The 22692-nt window shown below is 40.2% G+C and overlaps 1 long non-coding RNA gene and 1 pseudogene across 2 annotated transcripts; both read right to left on the bottom strand.

The window, feature by feature from the left end:
- Positions 1 to 236: 236 nt before the first annotated feature.
- LOC138371408 (uncharacterized) lies at positions 237 to 4249 on the bottom strand. Of its 2 annotated transcripts, none has more exons than XR_011230445.1 (6): positions 3546 to 4249; positions 2260 to 2481; positions 1817 to 1870; positions 1349 to 1406; positions 941 to 1012; positions 237 to 380 (listed from the first exon to the last, which is right to left on the bottom strand). It is a non-coding gene; the product is annotated as an uncharacterized lncRNA (long non-coding RNA). The 2 variants fall into 2 exon arrangements; XR_011230444.1 differs by having other exon boundaries at positions 937 to 1012; positions 3546 to 4245.
- An 8309-nt stretch (positions 4250 to 12558) lies between these two features.
- The window catches only part of LOC123768556 (zinc finger protein 99-like), a 213586-nt pseudogene continuing 203452 nt past the window's right edge, over positions 12559 to 22692 (bottom strand).

Here is a 22692-nt window from a genome sequence, read left to right on the forward strand (position 1 = left end):
CTTTAATATTTCAGACGAATTTGCAATATTTGTTAGTTTATGTAAATTGAATAGGTAGTCCACTTTTACATCTTTTCAATGCATTTTGCATGCACCTATGTAACAAGTTACAAATAGTTGTAAATTTTACAAAGTATTTATTTTCAAAGTAAACAAATTTCAGATGTTTAAACATTGCATCAATAGTAGTAAACAATAATTTCCAGCATAATTTCAGGATAAGGTATATAAAGTAGTTTCATTAAAAAAAATTTATTTAATAAGTTTTACATATAGTATTTATAATACATCTAATAATTATTACTGTTTCAGGTTGTGGGACAGATGCTCCTAGATGACCAGAAGATCCAAGAGGCCAAGACAACTCCAGAGACAATCACCTGTAAAAGAAAAATAAACATTAAACAGGGACACTACTTTTATTATCACCAATGCCTAATAAGAAGCCCCAAAAATCCTAACATCCTATCTTTTAAGATAGGCTCAGCAAGGCCTATCCCTTCCTCTGGTTTCAGTGCAGAGCTTGTTCCCTGAATGGGTGCAGTACATCCACCACTTTAGTGCCAAACACATTGTACATATGCTTTATGAGAGCACTGTACAATGCATGCCAGGCACTAAAGTTTTAGATGCATCCACCCATTCAGCAAACAAGCCCTGTGAGAATTAACAATGTAACCATTGTTAAGGGTCCCTAAACCTATGCAAATCTAGTCCATCTATTAGATGGGTAGTAGAGCAAAGCTCTGAAAAAGCCAAGCCAGGGATATCTGCAGGACTGCCTGGTCCCCTTTTATGAAATGGGGTAGGATCAGTACAAACTGCATCACCCTGTGGGTTGTAACAGTAGGACATGGTTACACACCTATAAATGGACTAGATAAGAGAATTAAGATTACATCATTGACATAGCTAAAACATCAAATTCAAACTCACCCACTTTTGTAGATTTCCTTTTGCAGAGTAAAGGAGCCTCACTCCAAGCCAGTCCATGCATCATAATCACTTTCACCTGAAAAATATTTCAACAAATTAATTTCAGATTTAAACCCAATCTTGCTTTACTTTTGAAATTAGCATTCAGTAGTTTACAAATTCAGATGGAAAAAAATTCTTTAAGGAATATACCTTTCCTACATATTCTAGTAGCAGTAGTAAAGATCTAATTTAGCAATATAAATATGGCATCAATTTGCCAAGTTTCAGTAAATGTCATTTGAGAAACTATCCACAACTGCACTTCAATGGCAATTTACATTTATCTTTAGCCAATGCTATATTGTTTAACTTATTACTATTTTTTTACTTTTATGCAAATCTATTCAGATTAACCTTTACTACAACTCACCTGATTCAATTAACTCTTCCAACTGACAGAGGGACTTCTGGACTCTCCAAACCACATTCTGGAAAAATATATAAATTTAAAACCAAGCTAAAGTAAACATTGAATATTTATTTTACTTTCAAGGGAAAAATACCATCACTTAGAACAAAACATTTCCTGCCATTAACTTTGACTCATCATTACACATTTATAGATTAAAGCTTATTTAACAAACATTTAATGTTAACTAAAGATTTATATTTCATTAAAATTTTATTAATGAAACACCCTCAACTATGCTGTTTAAGATCTAATGCTCCACATAACAATTTTCACAATTTCAACATACCATTATATTCAATACATTCCTGAAAGGACTAAACTTGCAGATATGGTACCCACTAGCCTAGACTTCCATACCCTAATATTTAATAGGTTTTTAGCAATTAACTTCTACCCTCTAATTCCAATGTACACAACACTACTTACTGTAGATCTGCAAGTATTTTCCTGCAGCTCTTTGTTGCCAGGACCTTCCACAACCTGTCATGTGAACAGTAAATATTACTAAAAAGTTATTTGCATAGCAATGTTATTTTGTTCATACCTGTACCACCAGTTTAACAGTTGCCGTTTTAAATGGCACACTAAGTATCTTGTTGCCCCATCTTTAATTACAAACAAAGCTATAGTCATTTCAAGTCAACACTTTCACCCCCTTCAAAAGTTAAGCTTGTCTACAGCATTACGTTTTTAATTAACTAAATAAGGGGGACATTCTGAATAGCAAGTGCCAATAGGCACTGCCACTGGCTTACGGCAAAAGATTCTGTAGCAATACAACTATAAGCCACACTTTCTCCCCCCCCCCCTTCCTCACAACTGTTCAGTGTCAAAAGGGAGGGGGGGTGTCCATTTACTGTACCACTTACATTTTAGTGTGGGCTTCATCCACTATTCTGACGTTAGCTGGAACATTTGTGCCAGCTGCTGGTTTGAAAGGGAGGCATACCATGTGCCAATTCAGGAAGCTTTCCACGTTCCTCACTGCATGTCAGCTCAGGACCTCACTACCATGTTGGGAGGCAGTTGAAGACTAACCAATCAACATCCCAGGCTGGAGAGCAGTGCCAGCTCGGGGGAGAATTTACCACCTGCAAGAAATTTAATACTCTTAACAATCTACATCTCATCTTTACCTAGCCCCCAAACCTTACATGTGTCAGCATTAAACTGCATCTGGTAGTCATAACAATTTCAAAACTATATAGGGCATCGGTATTTTTTGTTTGCCAATTCTGCAACTATTGCAGTCTAAACCATAATCTTGCGAATAACCGAGGTCCAAGGAGATCTTTTAGGCACTACTTACAACACTTCTCCCAACTTAACCCCATTTATACTAATTTCCTTTGGTATAGCCATGACCTAATCAACTTCAGTCAGCATTCCCAATGATCCGAGCCCCTATCAATTTTGCGCCACTATCAAAATCTGCTGAAGTCAAGGTACACAAAATCACAAACTTTATCACTATTTCCTCAACTATGCAACCTAATCCATGAACATTTAGTAATAAAACTACGCGATTCATGTATCTAGTCATGTTTCTCAAAAAAGAGTAGAGAAATGGCACTTGCAATGTTACATTCTAGTAACTTTCCTCAATAGACTAAGCTAATTGGTCACTAACTTAAGCGTTAAGGTTAACTCAAACTTTTCCTTTAAAAAGTTGCTATATTAGGAACTTTCCACGACCGGCCTTTACCCGACATAATTAAATAGGGTAAAAACGGTATATTAAATGCAGTAAAACTACGATAATGCAATATGATAAACTTTCATTCTTTAAGCATTGGCTGCATAGTAAGTGAACTAAACTAAATGTTAAGCACCCTGGCAAACCACTTCCTTCTATTCAATTTATTTATTTCATCACTTTGTCCGGCTAGAATTTTTAGATTAGATTAAAGGAATACCCTCCCTGGTAACGGCTGAACTAGTTAACCAAATACAAATATTTTAGGTAAAATACTTTCATAAAACCCGTCTACTTCCCCCACCAGTAGACTTGTTCAGCTAAAGGCATAATGTAATGTTCCACTTTAGTAAATAAAGACTTAAAAAAACACTACCCCATCTGTGTAGTTACCGGTTACCTAACATTCTACGCTTAAAATAACCCATCTATTCCCCATAATTGTTCGATATAACTTACCTCTCACCCGCTGGTCGAGTACACAGCAGTATATATCCTCCTCCATCACTCACCGCGTGGATACTATTTCACTCTGGCCGCAAATTGCCTCAAATCACCTACGTTGTCCATAAACATATATAGAAGAGCAACTGACCCTAACACCCGTATAGCGATCATCACATAACGTGGGAACATTAGTAGTACTGCTGTCAAAACATAGATGGCGCCAGGACAAACGGTAATTCCTATGGACTCGCCTAGTTATGTGTAGGGAATTGAGCTTCAGCTGTTTGGTCCCGCCCCTCAGCTGTATTCACCTAGTTGTACTCACCTAATTTGTGCTTGCAGGGGTTGAGCTTTGGTTCTTTGGTCCCGACTCTCAACCGTCAATCAACAGGTTTACAGGTTCCTGAGCCTATTGGGCTCTATCACATCTACATTTGAAATTGTGTATGGAGTCAGCCTCCACCACATCACTGCTTAATACATTCCATTTGTTAACTACTCTGACACTGAAAAAATTCTTTCTAATATCTCTGTGGCTCATTTGGGTACTAAGTTCCCCTTGTTCGTGTTCCACCCGTGTTAAAGAGCTGTCTTTGTCCACCATGTCAATTCCCCTGATAGTGGGCCAGCCAGAGGCTTAGGGCCCGCGCAGGAATATCCCTGAAAAAAAAATCCCCAGAGATTTTTGTAGGTTGCTATCATGTCATGTCTCCCCTTACTCGGGTTTCCAGAGACGTGAGGTTCAGATCCCTTATCCTTTCCTCGTAGCTCATACCACTCAGTTCCAGACTGGTGGCATACATCTGAATCTTCTCTAACTGTTTTCTTACTTAACTGCTTCGCTATCTTACATTCCTGGTTGCACCATGGATTCTTCTCTTGCTTTTCCTTTTTCTCCTTTTGGGCCAGAATAAACCTGTCTGCAGCTTCCTGGCACTTCTAGGTGACATAGTCCATCATATCCTGTACAGTCTTCTCTCCGAGTTCTGTTTCCCATGGTATTCCCATAAGGAAGTTCCTCATCTCGTCATATTTTTTTTTTGTGGGGGGGGGGGGAATTTAGTGTTTTCCCTTCCAATCCCATCCTTGGATAGGTTATATCCCTACCTCTACCAGATATTCAAAGGTCAATAAACTGTGGCCACTCATTCCCATGTGGGCTTCAAATTTGTACCTTATTTCTAACTCATTCAAGGTGAATATCAGGTCAAGTCTAGATAGTTCGTCATTGCCTCGCATTCTTGTGGGTCCCTTGACATGTTGGCTCAAAGTTCCTTGTTGCCATTTCAAAAAAAAAAAAAAAAAAGGTCAGCTCTCCATGTATCTGCACCTCCATGTGGGTCCCCCATTCTCCTGGTCTATCTTTCCATGGTTGAAATTGCCCATGATTAAGAGTCTGGATCCATTCCTGCAGGCAACTGAAGCTGCTCTCTATTATGTTATTGGTTGCCATGTTGTTCCTATCAAACTCCTGTCTCGGGTTTCTGTCAATTAGTGGAGGGTTGTAAATGACTGCTACTATTATCTTAGGTCCACCCATTGTCATAGTTCTTGTTATGTAGTCTCTGAATCTTTCCCAGCCCAGAATTTCCATCTCTTCAAAACTCCAGTCCTTCCTTATCAGCAGGGCCACTGTTCTTCCTCCTCTCCCTTCTTTCTTTTATTAGTATATAGTAGTCCTTTGGAAACATAGCATTTGTTATGACTCCTGACAATTTTGTTTGAGTCCTATTACATCTGGGTTTTCTTCCTGCACTCTTTCTACCAGTTCACTTGCTTTATTGGTAATCCCATTGATGTTTGAGTACATTATCTTGATGCTCACTTTTCTATATCCATTTTCACCCACCCTCCCCACTAGTGTAGGAAGCCATTCCATGGGCAGGGCTACTTCTACGTAGGGTCTTCCTCCTGTAGGGTACTTACCAGGGGTTCTGGGGGAGGTGGGGTGCAGGATGGAGTGCTTAGATCTTGCCCAGGCCTGCTTGGGACAGGAAGAAGTCCTGGGGGTGGAGGGGGCAGGGAGTGCTCGGGGTTGGGGGGGCAGGGAGTAATCGTCCTACTGTGGTGTAGTAAACATGGATTTGGGGGGAGGTGGGGTGGGGGATGGTTGGCTTAGATCTTCCTTGGAGCAGGAAGGCAGCCAGGGGATGGAAAGGCAGGAGGGTACTTGGGGTAAGGGGAGGAGGAGGAGGATTTGGGTGGTATGGTGGGCATTGTGTAGGGGCAATGGAGGATTTGTGCTTAGGGTGGGGTGTGGGGACTCCTATGGAGTGGTGGGTTGGGGATATAGCAGTCCCTTCTGAGATTCCTGAATTGCTGGATTGGGGTTCCCTACTTCCCTCTGGGATTGCTGGGTTGGAGGCTGAGGTTCCCTGGCTCCCTTCCCTCAACCTGTGCCTTTTCCTTGCATCTGCTGCCTGTATTATCTTGTACCTGGTCATGTTCCTCTGAAGGAATACCTCTCTGTAATTCCTTACATTTTTCGGTTTGCACTTTTTTACTAGGATAACCTCTTTGGTGGTCTCACTCCTGAATACTACCTTGATCAATAGATCTTTGTCTTTGTTTTACTGGCCAATCCAGAAAAACTTTTCTATGCCTTGCTCAGCCCCTTCCATTACTATCTCTGACACTGCAGCTTTCTCCTTAGCCCTCCATTCCTCTTGCTTGGAACCTTCTTGTTCCTAAATACCTTCCACGACTAGAGCTCTTTTTCCTTACCATTAGTGGGCTCATGCATCTAGCTGCCTCCCGTGAAGTTATTGCTTTCATTGCAATTTCCTTCACTGTGTACATGGCTTCTGGGCACTTCCTCAGCATTTCAGCAAAGGTGGCACCTATTGTAGGGGTCCCTGCCATTGCTACATCCCCTACTACCTGGGGGTTGGTTACCTGGGCCAGTCTGAGTTTTTTTTCTTTCTTGCTTGTTTTTTTTTTGTGTGTGTGTGTGTTCTTGTATTCTCAATTCTAACTCTTCAGAACATAGCTTCATGTCAATCATTGCTTACAATACAAAAGTCTGCATTAAAATTGCATTGTAAAAAGCACTGAAACCACACAGATATCAGGAACATTGAATATTGATATAGTACAGGATTTTTTAAAATGATAAATAACGTAACACACAACATAAGAATTGTCAAATTGTGTTGCGAGAAATTCTCAGTCTCCCAATGTACATTTTGATGAATGTACAGAGTCTATCAGTATTATTTCAAAATGCATCTTATTCTTACAGTACAACACAGTTTATCTGTTTGTGGACAATGCACAAATTCCAAATAATTTTTTTTTCTAATTTCTAACTAAATAGCAAAACTTTAAATCATCAATCAGCATAGCATCATTTCAACAGACTTAACTCAACCTATATACTTATTTAAATAATCCTGATCAATTACCATTCAACACATTGTTACACCTCTCGTCCATGCCCAGTCTCATTCAGTCATTGCAATAGTTTCTCATAATATTTACTAACATCCAACCTATAATTAAAATAATAATACAATAATATTTGCAATAATACTGTATAACATTCACAGGATCTTATTAAAAGTACAGTAATTTCATAGTAGGTATTTGTGTATTTTATAAAGCCACTGGTTACATGCAATGTTTCAGCAGTCCTAAAGTTCAAGCTTGTGTTTTAGTGTGTACATTTGTAAGAAATATAGTATTTGATACTATGAGAGGTAAATTAAGAAATTAACAAATAATGTAGTTTCTATAGTGGTACTTGATGTATAATGTGTATTACTACTATTGATCTATTGATCCATCAGAAATTTAACTAGATAATTTTTGCTTAGCTGAAGTCATTTTCTGCATGTTGATAACAATTTTGCACGATGTTAAAAAGTAGTAATGTTTGAGTTTGGATGGTCTGTGAGAGCTTTGTAACCACTTGGGTGTCTTAAGGAATGGGAAGTGGATTGATACCAAGGTTTTATATTTTTGAGGTACAACTTGAGATAATGAGAAAGAGATACATACACCAAAGGGAGAATGCAGGACCTGCTGGATTTAAGGCATATAGCTGGGAACGTGCATGGTTGTCAACAAAAAGACATATTTATGCATTTATTATAGTTTAAACAAAATTTTTGGATGAATAATTTATACGTTGACCTTATCTGCTGGTTTAGATGAACACAGTACATAGTTTTTTTTTATACCGAGTATGTAATTTTAAATTCACTATGGCAAGCAATTTTGCTACCCTAGAATGTTTTTCCTAAATTTTATAATACACCCTCTAATATTGCATGATTGTCCAAGATTTTTTTTTTATTATTATTTAGCACTGAACTCCATTTGTGAGGTGTTCACTGCACACCAATGGTTTCTCTCAGTGTGGGTATGTGGATGACTTGGTATGACAACCCAAGATAACTTCCCGGTTTATCCACGCAATCACTAAAGTAGTGAATACACTGCCAAGCTGTAGTTTTGCTAGTAAACATAAAATCATGTTATATCACAATAAATTTTATCTAATTAAAATTGTAAAATGGTACACAGTTTTTCCATCACTAGAAACCTTGATAATAACAAATTTGTATTAGATTTCTAATTTTGCATTGCTTAATATAAAGTTTCTAATGGTTTGCCAATAGTATTATACACATTGCACTGTGGTGTTGAGGGGATTTCTCTGCCTTTTTTTTTGTCTTGATACCTTGGTTTGTGTCCTGCTCATTATAAGATAAAATTTGCTCATGTAAATGGCCTCTGCTTTGAAATACAAAGCAGAGATGTTTCTGAAGAGGGGGACAAAGAAACAGTTGCGCAGTGCGCTCCGCGCAGATGCGCGGGAAGTCTGGGGCCATATAAATTCCGAGGCAGAGAGGGGCTCTCCCTCACTTTCACCCGACCGCCGCAGTACTCGAAACTCCCACCCGCCTCCTCTTCATGCAAGTGGCAGTTCCCAGTCATGCTTTGTGCCAGTGTCCCTGTCTTCCCCACCGCAAGTGGGGAGGGGGGTGCAGCGCCGGTCCCCAAGTGTCCCGCTGTCCGCAGCTAATCCTTTGCCCAGTCTAGGTGCTAGTAAGAGTCAGGAAGCACTTCTTATTCCTTGGCGGCCGGCCTCACGCCCTGGGAAAAACTTCTCCCATTTGTCATATCAGTTTTCCCCAGTCACTAGGTATTTTCTGCCCGCCTGTTAATTCTAGGATTTCCCATTATGTCTTGGTAGGGCTCCGTTAAGTGTTGTGTCTATACACTTTATTTCCCCTTTGTGTCCTGACTGTTATACCTAGTTCTAATTATATTTCATCTGCCATTAGGTTTCTGCAGAACGTGTTTGCCATGTCTAGGCTATGCTTACTACTACGGGGGTACATTTTAAGTTAATTAGTCCTCAGACATGGACATGTTACATTTGTTAATTCCTACTTATATTATTTACATGTTCTGCAGAATTTAATTTACTAATAAAAAATTTAAGCCCATTCGGCCTGTGTCTTTTTCCCCCTGGTCAGAAATCTATGTACCTATCAACTTTTACCCTATTTCTATTTAAATGGGATGGGGCAGGGTCACCCATTTTCATATGATCACAATTGTCACGTGAATTGTTACTATTCTTGTGTAGTGACAATCTCTTATCACAATCCCTAACTTTCATTTCTTTCCAATGGAGCATTTGTAAAATTTAATTTATATGGCTTGAAACAGAGGCATTGTGCCTATAAAATGTTTGCATTTCAATTGATTATAGGTAGATTGTATAGTATTTTCATATAAATACTTTTGTAGCTTTTAGAGTAGATCATATTAAGCATGGCAAAGCTAAACAATGTCAGCATCCGTCAAAATGCTGGCTGCATTTTCTTCCTCTCCAGCTATCACGCTTACACACATACACAACTAAACTGCCTATAGTTGGAGAGGTACAAAATTTTATTTTGTTTTTTTAGGCTGTCTTATAACTGACACCCAGAAGCCAAATGTAAATACATGTATTAGAAAAATATAATGGATTGTATTACATTGCAGACATAAAATGTCAGGTTAATTTTGTGTGCAGTACTTTTAGTCATGCAAAGTAAGTCTTGTTAGTTTATGAAGATTGTAACACCAATGAAAGCAACTAATGTTACAGTATAACAATTCATTATAATATCTGAATGAAAATGATGATAAAGCTGAAAGTAACTTTTTAGTGGATTTTGACATTTTCACTTACAAACTGCATGGATACATTGTTCATAATAGTCTTGCCTTCTATTCAGGATCTTCATTTTGTTTTGGACAAGTTTTGACATTGATGTCCCCTTATATTGTTGTTTAGTAATCATAACTCAGGTAGTAGGATGTTTGTTTCACTGTATAGCACTATACTCTGCTGAAATTTATATATTATACATATATATACTATGACATTTCATTTATTTCATCAAATTCTTTTAATAACAGAAATCAAAAGAACATGCATGTAAAAACACTAAGACTGTTTTCAATGATATAAAAAAAACAGTTCTTTTTTCCTTGTATTTTAACTCTTTATTTATCGTATCCCGATCATTACCGGGATACGACCCGGTAATGACCTGATTTTACCTGTTTACTACCTGATTTTACGTGTTTATTATCTGATTTTACCAGATAGACTTCATATGCTTCAGAAGTTAGTTTTTCTATTCCTTGTGTAGGATTTTTATTACTTAGAACAGTTTCCCATTGAATGTTTGTAAGGTCCCTGTTTATTTTCTCAGTCTATCCTTTTATTATTTAAATTGAATTTACTGAATAACCCTTCTCGATTGTTTTCTCTCTTGGGCCAACTATTGTTATTAATGTTAGTTTGCACTTCAATGATCTTGTGGTCCGAGTATGTAGTGTCTGAGATTGTAATATCTCCGATTAGCTCATCACAGTTCGTGAATATGAGGTCCAGCATGTTTTTGTTCCTAGTTGGTTCTGTAATCTGCTGATTGAGCCAGAATTTGTCACAGAATCTCAGTAGTTCTCTGACCTGTGGTTGGTTATTTCCAGGTTGATCTGCTATAATGTTGTTATTTACTATTCTCCATTTTAAACTGGGAAGATTGAAGTCTCCAAAAACGATATCTGGTACTTGGTTTTCTAGGTTATCAAAAATAGTCTCTATTTTGTGTATCTGTTAAGTGAATTCCTCAATTGTTGCATCTGGCAGTTTGTACATTAGAATAATAATTAGATTTATATTTTCTACCTTCATTCCAAGTACCTCTACCACCTCAATGGTCGAGTTCAGGAGCTCTGTGCATGCCAGTTCCTCTTTAATATACAGATCTACTCCTCCACTTGACATAATTACTGTCACACCTATAGATTATAATTTGAGATCCATATTTCACTATCTATGTAGTCTTTTGTGTGAGTTTCTGTAAATGCACCAAATGTTGAGTTTGATTCTATTAGAACGCCATTTATGAACTTAACTTTATTTCTTGATTTTGACTTTAGGCCTTGTATGTTTGCAAATATGAATGATTTCCCATACTGCGTGTCACTTCTGGTGGGGTTTGGTAGATCCTTCCCTTCTCCACCCTGGTCCAGGATGTGTTGTTTTGGTAGTGGTTTGTCCAGTGCTGATAGTAGTACTGGTATTGTGTGGTGTAGTACCTGTGTGCTTGTTCATGACTTGTTTTCCAGTCTTGTGGACATCTCCCTCCCGCTCCTTAATCCTGCAGTCGTTCTATCTGCCTGCTCCTCTCTCTTATGTTCTACTCTGTTTCTGCCTTCCTCTAAAAAATTTCCAATACTATCACATTGATCTTCCCGTCTATAATGGTGTGCAAATTTCGCGTGGAATTTTAGATTTTTTTTTGCGCATGGGGGGAGTAAAATTCCTCAGGACCCTTTAGCAGCTCAAGGGTTAAGAACCATCAGTCATTCGAGATCTGGTTCAGTAATGAGGACAGAGTTTGACATAAAAGCTTCCCCTCACTCGAACACATTGGGTTCTCCAGTTCTACGGGTGGAAGAGTGCCTTCTCAAATCACCCTCCATTAAAACAACAGTTGTCACACAAAAGAATATTCAAAATTGAAACAATTATCGGGATTTCTATTTTATCCAGAAAGTAGAAGCGGAGAGGGATAAAAAAAAAAAAAGAAACATAAGGAAGTGTGTGTGTGTACTAATTTTGCTAAAGAAGGCTGCAAGATCACATGATTCTTCGAGTATATGAAATGCCATCCTATTTAGCATCGTGCTCCAGCAGCCACTCTCCAAGCCCCCTCAACATTGTCAATGAGCTAGATAGTGAGGGGGTAAGTTTATGAACCTATAACCTATACAGTGAAGACTTGTACCCCTCCCTATGGTTATGAAATGCTTTTGGTGGCCCTTTTTTTTTCCTTAACCTGTGTGTGTGTGTCACCCCTACCCCTAATCAATGAGCATTTTTATGGCAGATGTCTATATAATTTTATACACTAACAGTGTGTAAAATTAATGCTGGTTCATGAATAGTGATTGAATTGTTGTGCTCATATTGGTTTTAGTGTCTCAACCATTCACAATCTCATGATGATCTAAATCATACACAGGCCATTTCTCATATAAAGATGGAGAAAATTTTACTGGGTTCCTAACCAACCTGCCATTGCCCTTAATATCCTCAGGAATACTGATAAAGTAGCCCTTCAACCAGTCTTATCTCCCAGAAACTGGTGACTTTGTGCTTTTCTAACACAGGTTAGAAATCAATGTCACAATGCAATCTGTAAGCATTGGAGAGCTATTTTAGTGAGATATGTACTGGCCCCACATGATTAGCTTATGGGCACTTGATAGAATAGACCTGCAATTTACTGCCAGAACTGTATTGTTTTATTAGGTCTCTCACATAGTAGAATGTCCTATTTTCAGGAGTGTCAAATTTACTTCCCCACTGTTCCTTTGTTATCGTGGTAAAATCCTTGGTGATTCAGATACTGTACCTTTAACATCACTCATCCCATGTCTCTGCTCTCATATGGGTATGAACTAACATAAAATTTACTTAAAGGTGTTAAAAGAAAATATCAAACATTTTGTAAATTACATTTCAACAATCTTTACCAGGTGAATCTGGTATAAGAACAACACTTTCAACAATTTGTTCACTGCCAAGAATATGACACTCGGGAGAGTGAGTTGTGGCTGTTGTTACCGACACATTATTTGAATTAGACTCGTACAGACGTACTTGCTCAACCAACTCTGGCTCGGTACATAGTGTTAAATGCTCACTGGCTCCACTATTCGTGTGCACAAGATCACTTTGAGGAAATTGCTCCTCAGGCATGTTGCTTTCTATATTTGCATGACATGCTTCACTTGTGTTAAAGTTGTAAATGTGAGGACTAGAACCATCTTTTGCAGACTCTGAAGATTCAGTTTCAGGTAGACCAGGTTCCATGTAGTTACCATTCAAAGATTGGTGATTTGAAGAAAGACCAGTATTAGATATTCTAGGTGGCATGATCACTGTTGTGTGATTTTCAATTCCTGAATCTGACACGGGTCTAGGCTGCACGTTTATGTCCGAGCAAATTTCTGGAGCAATACCAGAATTGTGAACTAATCCAGTCCTAAATACAGATTTTGATGGAGGACTGTCCTTCATATCTGTCTCCACTTTTTCTTCCACTTTAAACTGTACTTTTTGTTTACATTCTCTCTCACTTTGCTCAGGTTCTATTAAAGCATCAGGAACTGTAAAGGTCTGCTCATCTCCCCGAGCTTCCGTTCTCATTTCCCGTTTTGTTCCTGTTTCACTGTGTGACACACATTCAGCTTCAAGCTTCTGATCTGCACTATGAGCTTCACCCCTTTGGAATGACTGCAAATCTTCACCATGGATCGACATATCCTTTGCCACAAAGTCAGCTGTATCACCTTGTTGTTTAACCTCGGGCGAGAGGTCTGGCTGCAGCAGCGTGTGAGACAAGAGGTGGGATTTCAGGTCATCAGTGGAAATGCAGTGAGTCCCACAATACTGGCACTTTATAGCCCCTCGAGGCATGTGGCTGCGCTCATGTCGGGCCAGATTTACCTTCTGGTGAAATTTCTGTGGAAAAAACAAAATGGTAGGCTTTAATACTTTAAACAATATAGAAATACAATAAACTTTTGGATAAAGTATCAAATAATTGTACTAAGTTATTAAACCAAATACCTTAAACATGAGAGGATGAAAATAAAGGCAATATAAATATTGAGAGGCTGCATAACTGTGAAAGCAGCAATGTATTTATCACTGATTTTTCTTTTCTCTGGTTATACTCACAATGCAATCATCTGATGGTCTGTAGTATGACAAAGTATTGCTAAAAATTAACTATCACAAAGGTAACTGCAAACCAAATAAAAAATATATAGCAGTTTTAATGGATAAGTGCTTGAGGTGTACTGATAGGTTAAAATACTGCAATTGACAAGAACTCATGTACACTGTTATAAGATGGCAATAAAAAAAAACAGCGTTGAATGTAATGAAACACCACTTTCTGGGGTGAGACCTGGAGGCTCCCCGGAGCTATCTAGGCTGGTATGTATATTATTTGACTTTGGCATCAGTCAGTGTGAATGGAGTTCTAGGCCTACCGGGAACCACGAGCCAGAATCTGGTCCCCTTCAAAGAGGCACGAGGAGCAATGGCCTATAGAAATGCACAAGTGTTTGGAGCAATTTATATCTGCCATCGACTGGGCCAGGCACCCAGAAAGGTAAGAGCCTCAAAACAAACCCCTATTCTGGTTAAAACTACTACTGAAACTAACCAATGGACAGAACTCCAAGTGAAAAATGAGCATGACATCACACTTGTTACGCCGTTTGTCTATGCAGCTCCCCTCTCCCCAGAAGGGGGAGCTTCAGACCCCTCGCGCTGGCCCCCTAAAACTCCATATGTCAATTCGAGGCTGGAAGTCAAAACATGCGAAAAAACGAACGCCAACTGGAGGGGGAAGGGAGGGGTTGAGAGGTGTAACACTAAAATTTTTATTAACCCTAGAAGATACTGATTAATACTGAGTAACACTTCCTACTGGTTGCACTTGGTAACACCTTATTGAGGTAAAACCTTGATGATATCAGTTATTGAAATACTGGTAATTTTGATGCAATGTAATATGAACCGAAATATGTGCACCACTGATGGTTACACCTGGGTCCAATGGTACCATCCCAAGGAAATGCTAAACAGAGAAACTTATTAATTAAACCACTGCCACCATCCTGCCCGACCATTAGCTATATCAAGCAATGAGGCAAGAAGCATTGCTTGGCTATTAAGAGTTCTCCTCTAGTTGTTTTTACTTAATGACCAGTTGTTAACAAAACTGAACTAGGAGGATAGGAGGGTCAATGTCCTTGATGACAAACACGGGACATGACTAACGGGGAAACCAAGTGACACATACAGATGCATAGTTAACAAGTTTATTAAATCATGATTTATGATATTCCCTACAATTACTAAGTCCCTATACCCTGGCAATTCCTAAGTCATTACACTGGCAACTGTTAAGTAATTCAGACATGTAAAAATACCATCAGAGATCATACACTACCTTAAGACCACTGCCTCTCGATCTGGTGGAGTCACTCTGTCTCTCCCTGGCTGTGTAATGTTCTAACAGATCAGCCCTAGACTCTGGTACCCAGCACACTCCTAACTCTCATACAGGGGTAAATATACACCCCCCTAAAGCTGCCACACCTCATATCAGCAGGAAAAATTGGGGGAGATTTGCTGTTGCTAACCTACATTGAGGCTTGTAAGTGGTTCGACTACACGTGAACAAACACTCAAGAATTTACCATTAAGATGTTTGACAACCACCATACACCTCTTCAAGGGGTGGAAGATTAATTACGTTTTCCTCCCGAATGTTTGCACACTCAGTCTGCAGGTGGCTGACCTCTTATCTGGCCGAAAGGAGAGATAGGCAAACCTATCTGCCTATCTGCTTTGAATGGTAAAAGCAAGCTGTGCAGTACTCTGCACCCAGTACCAGTGCAAACTGCCCCTTATCCTAAGGAAACAAGAGAGACAAAACACCCCAGCACACAAAGGGCGGCTAAAAACCAAGCAGTAAATGGCCCAGCAGAGTCAGAACCCAAGGAACTTGTGGAAGGTGGCCCCAAGCCTAAGGGCAGTACTTACAGGGCACCTAGGAAGGGGAGCCATAGGCGCATGCACTCCTGGCTCGCGCACCGCTTGAAGACAGACACCAAACACAAGGCACAGTGCTGAAACAACCACTAGAGCCAGAGCACACGACCGTTGCCTATAGCATCAGCCTCAGAACTGAGAGGTGGATGGCCGGCGCGGGGGTCTGGGGCTCCCCCTTCTCCCTCCCAGGGAGAGGGTAGCTGCGCAGATGGCAACATGGTGACGCATGACGTCATACTCGTTTGCTCGTTTCTGTTTGGGGAGTTCTATCCACTTGTTCGGCTTTTTTTGTAGCAATTTTCACTAGAATCGGGGTTTGTTTTGGGACGCTTACCTTTCTGGGTGCCTAACCCGATCAATAGCAGACATAGAATGCTTCCAACCACACGGGGGTGTGAAGTACTGCCCTTAGGCTATAGGCCATTGCTCCCCGTGTCTCTGAGAGGGCCAGGTTCTGGCTCGTGGTCCCCGGTAGGCCCACAGAACTCCATACACATGACTAATGCCAAAGTCTGACATTAGCATATCAGCCTGGATAGCTCCGGGGAGCCGACAGGGCTCCCCCCAGAAAAGTTTCAAGTATCATAATATAAGCAGGCAATGAATCACATTAATGTGGCTGAAGTATGTTGACCAGACCACACACACTAGAAAGTGAAGGGACGACGATGTTTCGGTCTGTCCTTTACCATTCTCAAGTCAATTGTAAGAATGACTCGACAGTCGACTTGAGAGTGGTCCAGGACGGACTGAAACATCGTCGTCTCTTCACTTTCTAGTATGTTGTCTAGTCCTCATAATATAAGTTGTGTGTGTAAGTAAACCTGGATGTGTGAAATTGTGTGAGCAATATCATACTTGTGTGTAATATCATACTTATCAGACTTGAGGGGATGACCTATCAGGGGCCTGATAGCTGAGTGGACAATGCTCAGGATTCATAGTCCTAAGGTTCTGAGTTCAATCCCGTGAAGGCGGAAACAAATGGGCAGTGTTTCTTTCACCCTGATGCCTCTATTTACCTAGCAGTAAATAGGTACCTTGTAGTTAGACAGCTGCTACGGGCTGCTTCCTGGGGGTGTGTAACAAAAAGGAGGCCTGGGTTGAGGATTAGGCCGTGGGGTCACTAAGACCCGAAATTATCTCAAGATAACCTCAAAATTAGTAATAATGTGTGCAAGGGTTTAGTTTTGTGAGAATTCTTTTCCTGGGCAGGTGATGTTATTACGTGCAGGGGTTAACCCCCAACAAGTTCCTCAGATGTAAGCAGTGAACCTCATGTCCTTTCCCCGGCCATGCCAAAGTTGTCACTAGTGAAATAAACTGAAAGGTGTTACTATTTGAGCTACAACAACTAAAGGAAGCAACTAATACAACAACTAAAGGAAGCAACTAATACAACAACTAAAGGAAGCAACTAATACAACAACTAAAGGAAGCAACTAATACAACAACTAAAGGAAGCAACTAATACAACAACTAAAGGAAGCAACTAATACAACAACTAAAGGAAGCAACTAATACAACAACTAAAGGAAGCAACTAATACAACAACTAAAGGAAGCAACTAATACAACAACTAAAGGAAGCAACTAATACAACAACTAAAGGAAGCAACTAATACAACAACTAAAGGAAGCAACTAATACAACAACTAAAGGAAGCAACTAATACAACAACTAAAGTTAGCAGTTTTATGATGAAACTCGTAACATTTATGTATCAAGTTGATAAAATAAGGCAGTCGGAAGATATTTAACAAAAAAGTCAAAACAAAAACTATCAGGTAAGGTATCCTGGGAAAACTGTACCTATAAATGATTACTAACCTTATTGCAATATTTGCAAACAAATCTCTTGATTCCAACATGAAGAAGAGAGTGCACCTCCAGAGACTTGCGGGTCTTGAACAGTTTCTTGCACGTGGGGCAGGGAAAAGGATGGAGGTGCGTGTACTGCCTGGTGATCCCGCAGTAAATCCTTCCAGTGAAACTGCTTACCACATATCTCACAGTGTAATTCTCGGGCAGACGAGCCACCTGAAGTTATAATACAATCATCAGTCTTTAAATAAATTGTAATTCAATGTTATAAGCCATCAATTTTAGCTTTGTTTCAAACATACAACTGATGTGCATAAAACAAAAAATCTCACACACATTGATTCAATCATTGATTCATTCATTCATACTCACTCACTCACTAGGGGAAGGGCGTACCACTTCTGGTTGGAAGAAGGGGGACCCTTAGCCTCAGAGGAAACCACACACAACGCATTAGCGGGAATGTTTAGGTCCCCTCCAATACAGTTTGTGTACTTTTCTCCTACCACCCCCTTCCTTTTGTGTTTTTTTATGCTTTATTTAATGATTACAAGATATACATTGGTTAATACAAAAAGTCCTTAAAGGTTATGGATCTCTTGAAAAACACGACAATGGGAAACATTGATAAATGTCACAGACAGGTTCGATCATTATTGCAAGTCAAACACTTTTTTAATTAATTAATTAAACATACACACACACACACACACACACACACACGCGCGCGCGCACGCACGCACGCATGCACATACACGCCTGTGTATCGAATTTACTCAGTTTCTATGATCGAGCAACAGAGATATTACAGGAAAGAGATGGTTGGGTTGACTGCATCTATCTGGACCTAAAAAAGGCTTTCGACAGAGTTCCGCATAAGAGGTTGTTCTGGAAACTGGAAAATATTGGAGGAGTGACAGGTACGCTTCTAACATGGATGAAACATGGATGGTTGTTGATGGTTGGTTGGTCAGGCTAGGGGTGCATCATGTGTTGTGTCTGGTTGCAGCTCTGCTGTATTTGCGCGCCACGGCTTCAGTGACCAGGGACGCGCTCTGGATTGATCCGGTTTCTCTTCTTTCCTGTTCCAGGGTTTGGGTCTCAGGTTGTCTGCAGGGTTATTCGGTCCAGCCAGCCTGCGGTCAATCCCCATGCCAATGACGTTCGTAAGTTTGCTGCGCTTGCTGCCGTCTTTGGTAACATCTTAGGCTGATATTCCGACACAGGGTTTTTTGGCGGTCAAACAGGGTCCTGGCTGCCCGCAACCTCATGAATATTCCTGGGCCTAATCGAACCTGTGTCGCCCTGGGTTGGCGGTTACATCGACTTCGCGTTGAGGAGCGGGTGCCGACCGCCTACCGAGTAAGTCCCTTTTGTTTTCGTCTTTTGTGATGTAGCTCCGGGCAGCCAAAGGGGCTCTCCCTAGAAAACCAGTGTTAAATGTAATGAAACGCCATTTTCTGGGCGAGACCCGGAGGCTCCTTGGCAACCCTTCCTTCCCCTGGTCGGCATTTTTTTCACATGTTTTGAATTCCAGCCTCGAACTGGGGTGTGGACAGCCAACGTGAGGGGTCTGGGGTTCCCCCTTTTCCCTCCTGGAAGGGGGAGGAGCTGTACAGACAAGTGGCGCAGCACATGTAAAGTTATTCTCATTTTCTTTTGGGGAGTTCTGTCCACTCGTTAATTTTCAGTACAGGTAGTAGTTTTAACCTGAATAGGGGGTTTGTTTTGAGGCGCTTACCTTTCTGGGTGCCTGTCCCAGTCGATGGCAGACAGGATGATCCAAATCACATGTGCACTTCTATAGGCCCCGTGCCTCTCTGAGTGGGGGGCCAGGATCTGGCTCGTGGTCCTCGGAAGGCCTAGAACTCCATTCACACTAACTGATGCCAAAGTCTAATAATATACATATCAGCCTGGATAGCTCTGGGGAGCTTCCAGATCTCGCCCAGAAAATGTTGTTTCATTACATTCAACGCTGTTTTTTTTACTTCTCTCATTCAGAGTTCTCACTTGAGCTCCAACAAATCTTGCTCCATTGAAACTACTTCCATTACTTATTGTTTTTATTTATTCTCCCACAACCCTACACATTAGTTTTTAATTCCTAAGGCCTTACAGACATGTGATATAAATCTGACACCGATTCAGCCCTTCACAGAGAATACGAAGCTGCTTGCACCCCCCACAATGATCAGTGATGGGATCACCACATCACTACTGCCTGGGAATTAATCTGCATTTATGCCAATTATTAAAATACGATAAATAACAAAAAAAAATAATAAGCTGATTACCGTGAGCTGCACGCACGCGAGTGTTGAAGCTGTGTCTCGTGGCTAACACTGCACCGCATATGCTGCAGAGAAAGCTGCTCGCTTCCTTTTGTTTTGGATTTTCTTTAACATCCATCTCAAAATTACATACATGGCGGTCTAAACTTTCCTGCAAAAATATTTTATTAATTACAGACTCTTTGATAATTTACAGTACAGAACTGCATTAAAATTCTTATTCTAGTTTGAAATCCTATTTTTAACGAAATAAATTTGTTTACAGAATATATACTGGAAGTTTTTTATTTCAAAATGAGTACACAATATTACAATGAATGATCTAGTCAAAGCAAGTATAAATATATCTCAAGGCCTGGTAAACTTATTTGCCTTGTTTCCTCAGGGTTACTGATTTCCTTTCAGTTTTAGTACATCTCAAATTCCAAAGTTGTCCTCGCCTAGTAGAACACCTGATTCTGGGTCTTGCCTCCCAGTAGGTCTAAAAGGCCCGGTGTCATTTCCCAAGGTTGTGTATCTCTAGTGCTATAGATTGGGAAGCTAACGACATCTGGATCCTACCAGGCGAGATAAAGATGATCCACAAAACTATCCGATCACTAGTCACACACAAAGCACAGTGCAATCATTACCTTTCTATAAAAAGCTCGTCTACATGATGCACAAGTGTGCGGAGGAGGGCCATGCACTGCAGAGTGACGGTTCAGTGCCTGCACTGAGCGAAACACTGCACTACATTGGTCACATGCTTGGTCCACCTCACAAACGTGCACCTCTGAAATCACAGCAGTAAATCGGTCAATAGTATTACAATTAACATTTTACAAATAAAAGTTAATTATTACTAGTCTACTATTAATCTATTAATAACCTCCTTTAAACAAAGCACTATATGCCCATAATTTAGTTGTAACTCTTGCACTATTAGGCACCTGCACTCAACTTGGATCAGATTCCTGAATTCACCATTTATAAAAAAAAGTGCAAATTACCATTAGCCTTGTTGTAGTAAATCAATGACAAAAAAAACTAGAAGCTAGTATTGCTAACATAACACGTTAAGGTTTTCATAAGTGTTACGAAGCCAACTTTCCAGTTTTATGTACAAATGATTCATCCAACCCAGATCAATATGGATTGAGACCAAGATGATTTTGTTTTTAACTACTAAATCAGTGTGGGTGCAGCCAGGCAGCACTGGATTACAAGCGTAACAGCAGCTTGAACACTGGTACTACCAGGGCTTAGCTCCACACATCAATGATCCAAGACCCATCAGTCTTCTACGAGATGGCAGAATCAGAATCTGGCTCTATCTACAAAGAGAGAGCGAGCTCGAGGAATACAGATATGAACCAAAAACCAGGGGCGACTACCATCTCATGGCAGCTAGTCATCTCATTACCATGGAATATCTGGTTTCATTAAAGCAGTCACTCATTTTGTTTTGACTATGTCTCCTGCTCCTGGTTCATGGTAGGTGACAGATGGGTTTCAGAACCTTTATGCGAGGAGTTAAGGCTTGGTAATAACAGTGAATAAGGTCAGGAAGCCATTCAGGTGTCCCTTCCAGCAAAAGATTAAAATAAGCCAAAAAAAAAAAAAAAAAAAAAAAAAAAAAAGCCTAAAAGACAAAAAATTAACTAATCATGGAATTAACAAGTTAAAAATAAAAAATTTGGAAAAAAAAAAAATCCTCAGTCTTACCATATCCAACACGAGTTCGAAATCTGTGATTGCAACAGGAACAGTGGAAGGGATGAGTGTGGGTGACGTAGTGAGTGCGGAAGGCAGAGGCATCCGTGAACTTCTTACCACAGTCCTCGCATGCAACATGCCCAACAGAAGCAACCTGATGACTCTGGTGAAATCAGAAGTGTTGTTTAGACGTATTATGGTTATACTGTATATTTATATTTCATACCTTGTCTGAATATCATTGCCCCCTCTAACTCTAAATGCTCCTCCACTTTAACTCTGTGCTTCTCTCCATTTCTCAAATATACGTTGTACAAAATATTATAGATCTAAATTTATGCTATTTTCCCCTCCCCCCTCCCTCAAGAGCTATATTATTCATTGTCACTCTTCAATCCTACAAGTGTTCAGGATTCAGAAGTAACACAATGCATATAGACAAATTGAGTGAAACAACTGCATTTATATATACTGTAATTACTATGAAATAAAAAACCAGCGTTGAAAGTAATGAAACACCATTTTCTGGGTGAGACTTGCAGGCTTTCCAGAGCTATCCAGGCCGATATGTATATTATTAGACTTTGGATTCAGTGTGAATGGAGTTCTATGCCTACTGGGGACCACGAGCCAAAACCAGGCCCCCTCAAAGAGGCACGACGAACAATGGCCAATAGAAATGCACATGTATTTGGAGCATTCTATGTCTGCCATTGACCGGGCCGGGCACCTAGATAGGTAAGTGCCTCAAAACAAACCTCTATTCTGGATAAAATAACTACAGAAAGCTAATGAGTGGACAGAACTCCTCAATTGAAAAACGAGCAAATGAGCATGATGTCACACTTGCTGTGCCGCTTGTCTGCACAGCTCCCCCCTCCCCAGGAGGGATAAGGGGAAACCCCAGACCCATCATGCCAGCTATTCACCTGACAGTTCGAACCTGGAAGTCAAAACACAAAAAATCGTCGACTGGGGGAAGGAGAGTTGCCGGGGAGTCTCTGAGTCTCTCACAGAAAATTGTTTTCATTACATTCAACGCTGGTTTTCTGGGGGAAGTTCGGCTCCCCGGAGCTACAACACAAAAGACAAAATGAAAAGGGACTTACCTGGGAGGCGGTCGGCACTCGCTCCTCAACTCGAAGTCAAGACAACAGGCTGCAACCGCTGATCCAAAGCGACACAGG

Source organism: Procambarus clarkii, chromosome 35 (assembly GCF_040958095.1).
Source record: "Procambarus clarkii isolate CNS0578487 chromosome 35, FALCON_Pclarkii_2.0, whole genome shotgun sequence".
NCBI classification, from domain to species: Eukaryota; Metazoa; Arthropoda; class Malacostraca; order Decapoda; family Cambaridae; genus Procambarus; species Procambarus clarkii.